The sequence below is a fragment of the Crocuta crocuta genome, unplaced genomic scaffold (genome assembly GCF_008692635.1).
Source record: "Crocuta crocuta isolate KB4526 unplaced genomic scaffold, BGI_CrCroc_1.0 scaffold138, whole genome shotgun sequence".
Taxonomy (NCBI): Eukaryota; Metazoa; Chordata; class Mammalia; order Carnivora; family Hyaenidae; genus Crocuta; species Crocuta crocuta.
The window spans coordinates 1,317,845-1,329,532 of NW_027532585.1; the positions used below are offsets into that span (position 1 = coordinate 1,317,845).

Consider the following 11,688-nt stretch of genomic DNA (forward strand, 5'->3'; position numbering starts at 1 on the left):
GTTTCTCATTTAACTCCTGAGCTCTTTTGTGAACTTACTTCTAAATTTTCTAAAACATTCCAGATACAAGAAGTTGCTGAATAGCGGGGTTCTGCATAACTGAAGTACTGGAGAATCAATCATCCCCAAAGTTAGCCCTATTCTCCTGACGGCGACTCATATTTTTAGCCTGTTCTGACTATAGAGGTAATGAGTCCCCTAACCATTCTATTCTTTCCTCTTCATTACGAAGATCATTCCGAGCAAGGAAAAGAGATGCAAGAAAGGACAGGAAGAGCCCTGTAGCATGTGATCTCAACTTTCCATGAGCTCTTTGCTCTAAACAAAACTAAACCAGACTCTTTGCCATCTTTGACATTTATTGTGGCGTGGGATGACACTTCCCAGAAGCCCGTGTGACATTTTTATACTTGTCTCCTGTTGAGTTCCCGTCTCCTGCTTTCTTACAAAGGTCTCTCTGTGGTATCAGCACTGTGCACAAGCACTGGCTTCTGCAACCACCACCCACATTGGTGTGCCCATGGGGGCCCTCTGAGATTGCACTGTCAGAACCCACCATGGGGCCTCACAACACTCTTCATAGAAGCAATGGTCACAAAGACAACTGTGTATGGAGTGCCCAGTGCCGATCTCAGCGTTCACCATCTACTGTTTCTTTAAACTACAGAAACAATTCTGTGAAGCAGCTAGTAGTGTTTCCTTTTTACAGATCAAGACATTGAGACTCACAGAAGTTCACTTGCCAAGAATACCCAGGTACTGGGTAGCAAAACTGGGATTTGAATACAACCCAGTTTGGTTTCAGCGTTTCTGATTTTAACCACTATCTCAATGCCTGAGGATGTAACCCTGCTTCTGTCTGCATCTGGTGAGCCTTGCCATCCTAAATCTAGAGTCTGTGATTGCCTTTATGGAACCTTTCCTGGGTCGCGTACTCACAGAAGTACCTGCTTTTTCCTTTGATTTCTGTGCCACCCAGTCTACAAATCAAGGTCTTGCTATTACCAGGATCAGGACCAGGTCAGCAGAGCTCAGCTCCTCGTGGGTCTTAGAGACTCCTTCAGAGTCTTCCCTTTGGGAGGCCTCCCAGTACAAGCCTTGAGGCTTCTATCCAAATGACCTTCTTGACCATTCCCTTTAAAAGGTGTCTCTGCTGGGGTGGGAGAAATGAAAAAGTGTTAAAATGTTAGCCTTAAATTCCCCCAAACACGGAGGTCCTGCACCAATTTTTTGGCTTTGTTTCTTCTTCCTTGTTAACAGAAGTATTTACATCTAGCAAAATCCCAAACCTTAAGCGTGCAGTTTGATGAGTACTGACAAATGTATATACCAGTGTAATCTACCCCTCAAAGTATAGAGTATTTCCATCTCTCCAGAAAGTTCCATCTGGCCTCTTTGCAGTGAATCCACTCCCTCCCCCTTTCCCACCCCCAGGGTTTCTTATGACATCATGCAATCAGATCTGATGTGGTAGATCCCTAAATCTTTACTGGGCTTATCTCCCACCCCTCAGGAGTTCATGTGTCTGACCAAAGCCTCCAATATCCAGTTCTTGCTTATCTGCTTTGATTAAAATGATGTCATTGATGTAACAGACAAATATGTGTGTGCAATGGCCAGATAGCTCAGATCCCTTCAGAACACATTATGACCAAGGTTGGGTGGGAGGGCTAAGATAACACTGGGTCAAGATCATAAATATATATGGTGGTTTATCTCATGTGAATACCAACTGCTTCTGGTTCTCCTTCAGATAGGACGGAAGAGAATACATTCTCTTGCTCCACGGCTCCATTCCATGTGCTTGAGGCCACGTAATCTGCTCTAACAAAGATAGCACATCCAGCATCACAGCTGCACCTGGGGTTACTGCTTCCGAGTTCGCGTTAATTCTCCAGGATCTGTCTGGATTTCACAGGGCCCAAGCTGGTGAATCACATGAAAATAGGATGGGACCACTACCCCTGCATTCTTCCCGTGCTTCTGGTTCTCGAACAATTTCCCCCGAGATGAACATTCTTTCAGGTTTACTGTCTTAGTGGGGGGAGGGGGGTGGCTGGGAGGAGGGAGATTCCAGAGGCTTCCACTTGGCCTTCCTTACTATGATAAGCATAACCCCACAGGCCAAGGGGCCAACATGTGTGTATGTGGTAGGTGTGAGGGGAAGCTGCCTATTACCAATTCCAATTATATCTACAGAGACTGAGCAAATACTACTGGGTGGATCTATAGACCCAAATGAACTCAGTGTGAGTCAGGCCTTAGCCAGGACCTTATTTATTATTTAGGCCTTATATTTACCCCCTAATGGGAGACATAATCATGTTTCCGGTCCTGAGATATCAATGTCAGCAACAACCTATGTCCAGAAATCCTCACATGTGCGAGCAGAGTCCGGATAGCCAAGTAAATGGCTGTACATCCCTCAGGGGAAGGACTGGAAAACCAGCCTCATTTCTAGTCTGTTCCAAGTGTGAGAAAGTGACAAGGACTGGTAACTACACTGTGAGGGCTGCCCTTGGCCTCCTGATTATCTGTCCTTGATTTATTTCAGCCATATAGATTGTGCAGTACCCTCACTGGCTGCCTGTCTGTCTGGCCCCTCAGAATGCAAACTTCATGTAACCAGCTCCGTAACTCTCTGTGGATCACATCCCTCTGGCTGCCACGCCCCACCTTGGCATTCATCACCATGATTACACTCACCTGGTATCTAACGGTAAGGGATACTTCCCGGCCTCTATCATTCTCATTGCTACCAGGGAGCTCAGTTCTGTATCATGACCTCCACCAACAGCCTTGACCTTCAGAGGAGAGCTCTCACTTCATGCCCTCTTACGACATTCTTTTGCTTTGGCAAATGTAATGCTGTTCCAGGCCCTCCCGTGGAATATATCAGCAGTTGGGTTCTCTGGCTTTACTCTAGCTTGCCCACATTTCCCAGCCTTTGGATCCTTTCCTCCACCATCTGCCATGACAGATCAGGAAATCTTGACTTGGCTTAGCCAGCATAGCAGGGTACCGGCTCCATCTCTTGGGTCCCTTGCCAGGATGTTAGATGCTGTATCAAAGGAGAGTACTTCCATAGCTACACACTTTCCCTACCCAACTCCACATCCCATCTTCCTTTGCCCTGCGCCCTCACCATCCACTCCCACACACAACCCATGGCTCCCTGTAGGCACATGTTGGCTGGGACCCACAGCCGTATCAGGGCTACATTCCCTTTCCTCCACCAGCAGGACCACACTTCCCTGGCCGGATTCAGCTGTGACTGGACCTTAGTTATTGGTCCGGTGGCAGGAGGGGAGCTGGGAGATTTGCAGGGGGCGAGGGGAGGTATGGGACGGAGTTGTCACACATTGTCTTACAGAGCAGACCTCATCTTCATCTTCATGCAAAGGCTGATGGCCCTGTAAGGAGAAGAGCAGGATGCTTCTTCAGCCCTAGAGAATTCCAGGTGATCTGGGTTTTTTAATGTCTTAATATGTCAACCCAGCTGCCCACTTCCCACTCTTTCCCCACTAAGTCCTGACCTTGGCACGGCAGACCTCCCAGAGTTAAATCCGAGGCCCGCTCCTCAGCCATCTCTGCCCTCCAGTCGCAGAAGACGAGGGGCTGTCTCCTCATACATTGCCAAAGATGTGCTCTGCTTTTCATACTTTGCCTTATATTGATTAATCACCATTGGTCCGTTACTGCCTTTCTCCAATGCACTGATCATTCCTAGCAGCGAGCATCTGATTCTATAGTGTTTCTGATTACTATTGTCCCCAAAAGCTAAACACCCGAGCATTCCCTCTGCGCATTCCCCTCCCAGGTATGGCATCCTCACTCCCCACCAGTGAACATTTCGGTACGTGCACAGCTACTCAGCCCAGGTGACCCGGCGTCAGCGTACTCCTTCCTGGGCCCACAGGTCAGTTTCCCCAGCAAACAGACTGTGTGCAGTGCTTTCCTGGGAGTGGTCTCGGAACCGACACCCTCAAGCGGTCGGGGGAGGAGGAGCAGACCGAGGGACAAGTTACACTGGATCCAGTTGCAACAAAGGTCTTAGCCAATCCGACCAGAAGCGCTGGCTGGACCTCTAGTATGGAGGCTGAGCCCCCGAAAAGGGATGTAACCTTGGGTGAGGCTGCTTTCCAGGGCCAACGGCAATTCTACAAAACAATTCAGCAAGACGTCATGATAGTAAACTCTTGTAGAATTGGGAGGGTGGGGAATGAGCGTCTGCATGCAGAAGGCACATCTGGGTGGCACATATCTTCACTTTTCATAGAGAGAGAGAAAGAGAGAAAATATCTTATTTGTTCTTTCTTTTTTTTAATGTTTATTTTGAGAGAGAGAGAGCACCCACGCCAGTAGGGGAGGGGCAGAGAGAGAGGGTGAGAGAGAGAATCCCAAGTAGGCTCCACACTTAGCACGGAGCCCAATGCAGGGCTTGATCCCATGACCATGAGATCATGACCTTAGCTGAAATCAAGAGTTGGATGCTTAACCAACTCTCTTTTTTTTAATTTTTAATTTAAATTTAATTTAATTAATAAAAAATTGTTTTATTTATTTCTGAGAGAGAGAGAGAGACAGTGTGAGCACGGGAGGGTCAGAGAGAGAGGGAGATACAGAATCTGCAACAGGTTCCAGGCTCTGAGCTAGCTGTGAGCACAGAGCCTGACGCGGGGCTCGAACCCACGAACCATGAGATCATGACCTGAGCCCAAGTCAGGCACTTAACCAACTGAGCCACCCAGGCGCCCCCCAACTCTCTTTTTTAAAATGATTGCACAAAGACTATAATTTGCATTCTTAATATAATATACATTAAATTAATGTTACGCCACTTCAAGTATAAGGTTTTAACAACAGTCCATTGACATTTATGCCCCCCGTCTTTTGGGCTATGATGTCATATATTTTACTTCTGGATATGTTATAAACCCCATAGCATATTGCTATTATCTTTGCTTTAACAATCACCCTGTAAATAAATTTTGATAAAAACTGTCTTTTATATATACTCCCTCAGTTATAATTTTAGGTGATCCTCGTTTCTTTCTGTAGCTCTCCCTTTCCGATCTTGCCAGACTTGGAGCTAAGAAGGGGTCATGCTGGGATTCCAGAGGCTGGCGGTTCCTTTTGGGTTAAAATCTGTCTGGACTCCTGAATCCAAGCACCAGGGGGCCTGTTTGCCCGCTCTTCTCCCACGGCCGCCTCCTCAGCCGGGGTAGCAGGGGAAGGAATCCTGCTGGCGGCATGACTCGTTTGGGCGCTTCCAGGTTCCCACCAGCCACGCGGTCATGCACGCTCAGCTGAGCTCTCCTTGTCCCTGCAGCCGGGTCTCCCCACTCACGACAGCCCCTCCCCCCTCCTCCTGGGATCCGCTCCCTCCTCCGGGCGAGCAAGCTGCTGGCCCACGGAAAGCTCGCTTCTCTCCGAATCCAGTCCCCTGGGACTTCCCTGCATCCCACTGCTTTTAAGTAGCCTGATAGCAAAAGCCACTTTTATTTTTGCCAAGTTTCTCTTGCTGTCGGCCCAAGACAAAGGTCTTTCCCTTTCTCTTACATTCTGCCCAGCTGCACACATCCCTGCTTGGTTGCTTTGCTTCTGTTCTCTGTTCTCCTTTATCAGCGGGTCGCTGTGAGGAGCTAAAGTGGACCGTGGGGTATTTTGAGGCCAAGCTGATCCCACAGCGCTGGCCGACCCAGGCCAGTGCGCGTGCGCGGAGCCGCGCGATGCGCATGCGTGGGAACCGACCACCGTGCTTCCCTCCCGCTAAGGAGGTACGCGGGTCTGCACCCAGATCACCCGCACTGCAGGTGCTGACACCCATAGGTGCTGCTGGCAGACCCCTGCGAGGTCTTGGGCCTGTCATCATCTCCTCTGGACTTCCACTTGCTCAAGTGGCAAAGTGAGAAGTTGGTGTCATTCAACCAACGTGGAGAATGACGTGGTGGTTGGGGCACCTGAGTGGCTCAGTTGGTTAAGCGTCCGACTTTGGCTCAGGTCATGATCTCGCCGTTTGTGGGTTCGAGCCCTGCGTCGGGCTCTGTGCTGACAGCTCGGAGCCTGGAGCCTGCTTCAGAGTCTGTGTCTCCCTCTCTCTCTTACCCTCCCCTGTTCACACTGTCTCTCTCTCCCTCTCTCTCTCTCTTTCTCTCAGAAATAAACAAAACATTAAAAAAAATTTAATAAAAAAATAAAAATTAAAAAAAAGAATTACGTGGTGGCACTTTAAGCTCCCAGCTCAGTTTTGCCTGATAAAAATGAAGGGGGCATTTTGTGGTATCCGAGTTCCGGTAACACGAGAGGCCTCGGTCATGCTACCTCCCTCATTAACTTCTGATGATAATATACACACAAGGGACTAATTCTTTATTTTTAAAAAATAAGATGGTGGCTAATTTGATTTGAATGCTCCGGTCTGAGAGCACGCTTCGTGATTTTTAATCCAATTAGTGCTGGAGATACTTCTGATTCTAGGGGTATCTGGTTTCTGCCTAGGGTATAAGTTCTAGGCCCCAGTGACTCAGGTTTCGAGGAGGGAGAACTTGGGGGCTATAGTCAATAAAAAGGGTCTGTTTATATGGTTGCTTTGTTTTTTGTTGTTAAACCCAAGCGGCCGGGAGCAGAGGCCTGGCTTTTAGCTCAGATTTCTATAAGCAACAACAACAAAAAAAACAAAACAAAACAAAAAAAACCCACAGACAATTTCAACTTGAAACGTTTCCATACAAATCAGCATTACTTCTCACTAGGGTTTCAAAACATCCTACCTGAAGGTAAACAAAAGCTGTACCGTGACCACCACACTGAAGAATATTCTGGAAGTCTGGGCCGAGAGCTCAGGAGTCAATAAACCAGTAGGTCAGCTCCCGATTTTAAGCCGTTATATAGGTGCCTGATTGGCCCTGTCCCTGCAGGCTTTCTCTTCACATTAAACCTCAAGGTCAGCCAGAACCACGCTCCAAATAAGTAGCATTTTTACTGAAGGAAAAAAAAAAAAAAGAGCACCCTGGATGTCTCGGTGGGTTGGGCATCTGACTCTTGGTTTCAGCTCAGGTCACACGAACCGCGGGATTGACCCCTACATGGGAGGGCACAGAGCCAGCGCAGAGCCTTCTTGGGATTCTCTCTCTCCCATTCTCTCTCTGCCCCTCCCCTGCACTTGCACATTCTCTCTCTCAAAATAAATAAACATTAAGAAAAAAAGAAAATAGCGTCCTACATTAAATGCTCAAAGTTGCTCTGTTGGAACCACATCGGTTAATAGAAACGTCTGAAGAGAATATGCGTCGGTAGTAGCGTGAGGTGCCATCTTCTCTGGCATTTTCTTTAATCAATGAAACTCTCATCATACTCAAGGTAATTTGTTTTGAAATTACCCAGTTTTCATGTGCCAGCAAAGTGCAAAGAAAATGGAGAAGAGAGAGAATGGTGGATAGAAAGACCCTTTGCAGATCCCATCTACATGTGCTTGAAGCTGCGATCCCACTCATATGATTGGGGAACAAAGTTTGTAACAATGCTCAAGTCTCATCATTGCTGAGAGAGAGATGTCACTGCTTAGTCTTTGGTGCTCTTTCACAAGATGGCATTTCATACCTTTGGGGCTGCCGTGGTTCTCAGGTGACGAGAAAAGAACGGGGAGATGAATCTTACATATTTTCAGCAAGAAAACAGTTCCTGGGATGGAATTACCCACAATGCCCTGTAGGACGAGTCTGGGTCTGCGTGTACAATTAATTATAAAAACATAGATGAGACCAATGAAAATACTGTACAGAAATTAAAAACAAACATCGTCCCATCAGTAAAGTGTTGTGGAGAGTATGAAAACATACCTCTGTCAAGAATGTGGCAAACAGGGAGTGGCCTTGAAATAACATTTCTTTTCTTCTTCTTCTTCTTCTTTTTTTTTTTTTTTTTTTTGAAGGCTCTAGGAAAATCAAAAGCATATTGAGCTTTGGAGCAGGGCTCATGGCAAAGGGGGTGGTTGACAAGATTATTTCTTCTTGGCACTCCTCGGAGAGGGATTAGTTAATTGAATCTGTGGTTTTTAGATTTAGTTGGTGCTCCTGGCATGGCTGCTAGATGGGCAAGGTTCTTGGGTCCATTTTTCTGTTGGGTCCTATGCCCAGTTCTCCAGGAGGAGAAGGAAAGATTCTGCAGTCCATCAGCGCCCCGCTCTGTTGAGACAGCCTGATGCAATGAACATGTTATTTATTTGAGCAGCAGGAAACTTAGATGTCACTGGGTACCAGGAGAAAAGGTTCTTTTTCCGTAGATGACAGACCTGTACGAATATCTCAAATCCAAAAGTGAGGGTGGAGAAAAGAGCAGGGGTGGTGTATATATATATAATGTATGTATATATATATGTGTGTATATATACATACACATATACATATATACATATATGTATGTATATGTATATGTGTATATATATATAGTGTGTGTGTGTGTGTATATATATATGTGAATGGTGGAAAACTCACTGATTTCCTTCTTACACCTCATTTTAAAGCTTAATACTTTTAGGACACCTGGGTGACTCAGTCGGTTGAGCGTCTGACTCTTGATTTCAGCTCAGGTCATGATCCCCCGGTTATGGGGTCAAGCCCTGCGTGCTCCACGCTGAGTGTGGAGGCTGCTTGGGATTCTCTCTCTCTCCCTCTGTTCCTCTCCCTCACTCATGCTCTCTCTCTCTATCTCTCTCTCTCAAAAAAATAAAAATAAATAAAGCTTAACACTTTTATAAAATGTTTATCCTCTTAAAATTGCCTCTCACAAAATTCCCATGGCTAAGGGGTATCACTGAAGACATAGGAATGATATCAAAGGGCACATCTTGTTTCTGTCCCCTACCCCGTGCCCATCAGCATGGCCAGTTATTTATACTAAGTGTGGACAAGTTTGGCTCTTTGTCTCTCTAGTTTATAATCAGGGCATTTATGACCCAAATAACTTCTTTCCTTAAGTAAGACTACTGTGCCCAGTCTAATTCTCTAAGAAAACCAAAACAAACAGATCTTGGCAGTTCCCTGGAGAACGTGGAGTCTTCACACTTAATGGTGACAAGTGACTGATTCTCCCCACCCCAAATGTCCCAAATGTCAAGTTAGAAGTCTGGGATCANACACATGTATTTCACTTGAACAACTTTCCTTCCTCTAAATGCCAGAACAACAGCATAAAAGTCAGGTGACCTGGGCTAGGTCTTAATTTCCCCATAAATAAAGTAACAGAGCTGGGACAGACTATCTCAAACATGTCATCTTCCCCTTCCTCCAGATCTACAGATGAAAATTCTTTTTTTTCCCTTAGAAAGTTAAGGCTTTATACATTTTTAAATAGCCTAATGTTCTAGCACATCTGTACTTATGAATTATATACTTTAATAGATCTTTAAAAGGCTGAATCAAAACTCGTGATTCTATCAAAAATATTCACAATGGTTTAAAAATATGAATAGTCAATGAGCATGCTTGTTGTATCCAAATTCTTGGGTACGTCTGAGAGATGAGAAAATTATATTCTTACTGCTAGTTCATAATTCTCACCACTAGCATGTTCTTTACATAGGTGTAAGCAACTATCTCTCCCAAACTAGACAGCTCTCTAAATGTCCAAAAGACTCCAACAGCCAAATACAAAACTAAATAAGTAAATAAACAACAAGAAAGCAAAGCAAAGAAAAAAACAATGATCCACATTCTTGCATCTTTTTTTAATATAAGTTCTTTTTTAAATTTTTAATGTGTTTTTTTTTTTTTTATTTCTGAGAGAGAGAGAGATAGCATGAGCAGGGGAGGGTCAGAGAGAGAGAAGAAGGCACAGAATCTGAAACAGGCTCCAGGCTCTGAGCTGGCAGTCAGCACAGAGCCCGACGCGGGGCTCGAACCCATGAACCGTGAGATCATGACCTGAGCCGAAGTCGGACGCTTAACCGACTGAGCCACCCAGGCGCCCCACATTCTTGCATCTTACATCACACTAAGACAAAATTATGCCTTCAGATGTTTCCTTTTAGAATTCAGACATTTCAAGTGTTTTGTATATGATCGCCTCAGACACTGGCCACTGGGGAGAGAGAAAAACAGGAAAACTGGTTTCTCTCCAGCTTACCTCTTCCGTGGGGAATTCCTGCAGGCACCTGGTAGAATTTCAGCAAGAAGCAGGCTTTACTTGATTCTTTCCTCTTTCCTTCCTTCCCCACATTCTCTGCTTTACTCCAGAAAATGCAGAGTGGGACATAATATCTTTTTGAGCTGGCCATGTAGAAAATTTAGAGAAAATTGTAAGACCTCGGATCAAGTTCCAGTGTACCCATTCAGTAGTCATGTGATTTGGGGCAATGATCCTGGGGACTCAGTTTCCCCACCTATGAAAGGAAAGGTAAAAATCTCTGAATGGTATGTAACATCTCATTCAGCCATTATGTGGCTATGACTCATTGTCTATAAATGTTTGCTAAGTTTCTCAGAGATGTGTCGCACTTGTTTGCAGAACCAGAAGCTTCCAGAAAGGTTCAAAGAAAAGGATACTGATGTCATACTATCTAAGACTCGAAGTTTGGAGAAGGTTTTGGTGTATCTCTTCCTCTCAATAATTAAAAATCTTTAGAGATAATTACCTTTTAAAGTTAATGGTTGAACTAGTTTAGAGTTAATTAAGAAGGAAACATATTGGCACTAAGTACTTGCTCATTCTAAGATGACTAAGGTTTTAAATATTTAACTTGTAAATATTGTGATTCAGACAAACATAACTCTAAGAACAAGGAAATTGAGGAGATTAAAATCCAGGAACACCATGCTGTAGTTGGCTCATGTTATAGATTGTACGACCTCGTGAGCACATATTCCTTGTTTGGGGCAAGAGATTACAGCTAAGGATACATGGCTCTGAGTGGTGATAACCTGTTTGCTCAGATTGTGCTCCACTATTTTTTCCTTCCTTTCCTCTTCTAAGATTCTGTATCGCTACCTAGGCATGACAAAAATCTCAGATGAGGCACAACTGTGAGTCACCCTGTACCAGTTATCAACTGATGGACTCTCGGCTCCCAATTCACCCTTAACCGCCTGCTCTGGGGAAGCGTAAGAGCCCTTTAAAATGTTTTCCTTTGCCAGCCCGAGTAATATCAAGCTTTGTCAATAGAGGGCGCTGGAGAGACACTGCAGGATGGAAGGTGTTTTGCTTTCTGGTCCTGGTTCTGGCCCTCCAGGGGACTTTTCAAGCACCTACTGCCTGTGGTGCCGGTGGCTTCTCGAGTAGCCTGGGCTTACTCTGCTGGAGCCAGGGCAATTTTGTAAATGGAATAACTCCAGTGAGACATTACTATGTGAAGTACCGTAAAGGCAGATTCCTGGCAAGTTCCCGAGGCGTGGCCCCGCAGCAGCTTGCACGCAGTCCAGGGAGCCATGAGCCTGCTCTCTCCACCAAAATGGACCTCAGCCCTCATGGTGGGCTGGGGCGTGGGGGCTCTTCCTTGGGCTCTCTACATCAGCCCCAGGGGCAGCAGCTCCTCCTTATACATGCTATTTCTGTATTCCTTACAGTTCTATTTATCCATTGGCAGCCAATCCTCCAGTATTCCAATACTATCTGGTAGTGAATAACTCTTTATATTAAACTTTTCCGGTTCGAATTACTGTAGTTTCTTTCCCCTGATTGGGCCTTGAGTGA

The 11,688-nt window shown here is 45.5% G+C and overlaps 1 non-coding gene across 1 annotated transcript; it reads right to left on the reverse strand.

Moving 5' to 3' along the window:
* Positions 1-4,668: 4,668 nt before the first annotated feature.
* TRNAP-UGG (transfer RNA proline (anticodon UGG)) lies at positions 4,669-4,753 on the reverse strand. The gene has a single exon. It is a non-coding gene; the product is annotated as a tRNA-Pro (tRNA).
* Positions 4,754-11,688: the final 6,935 nt, after the last annotated feature.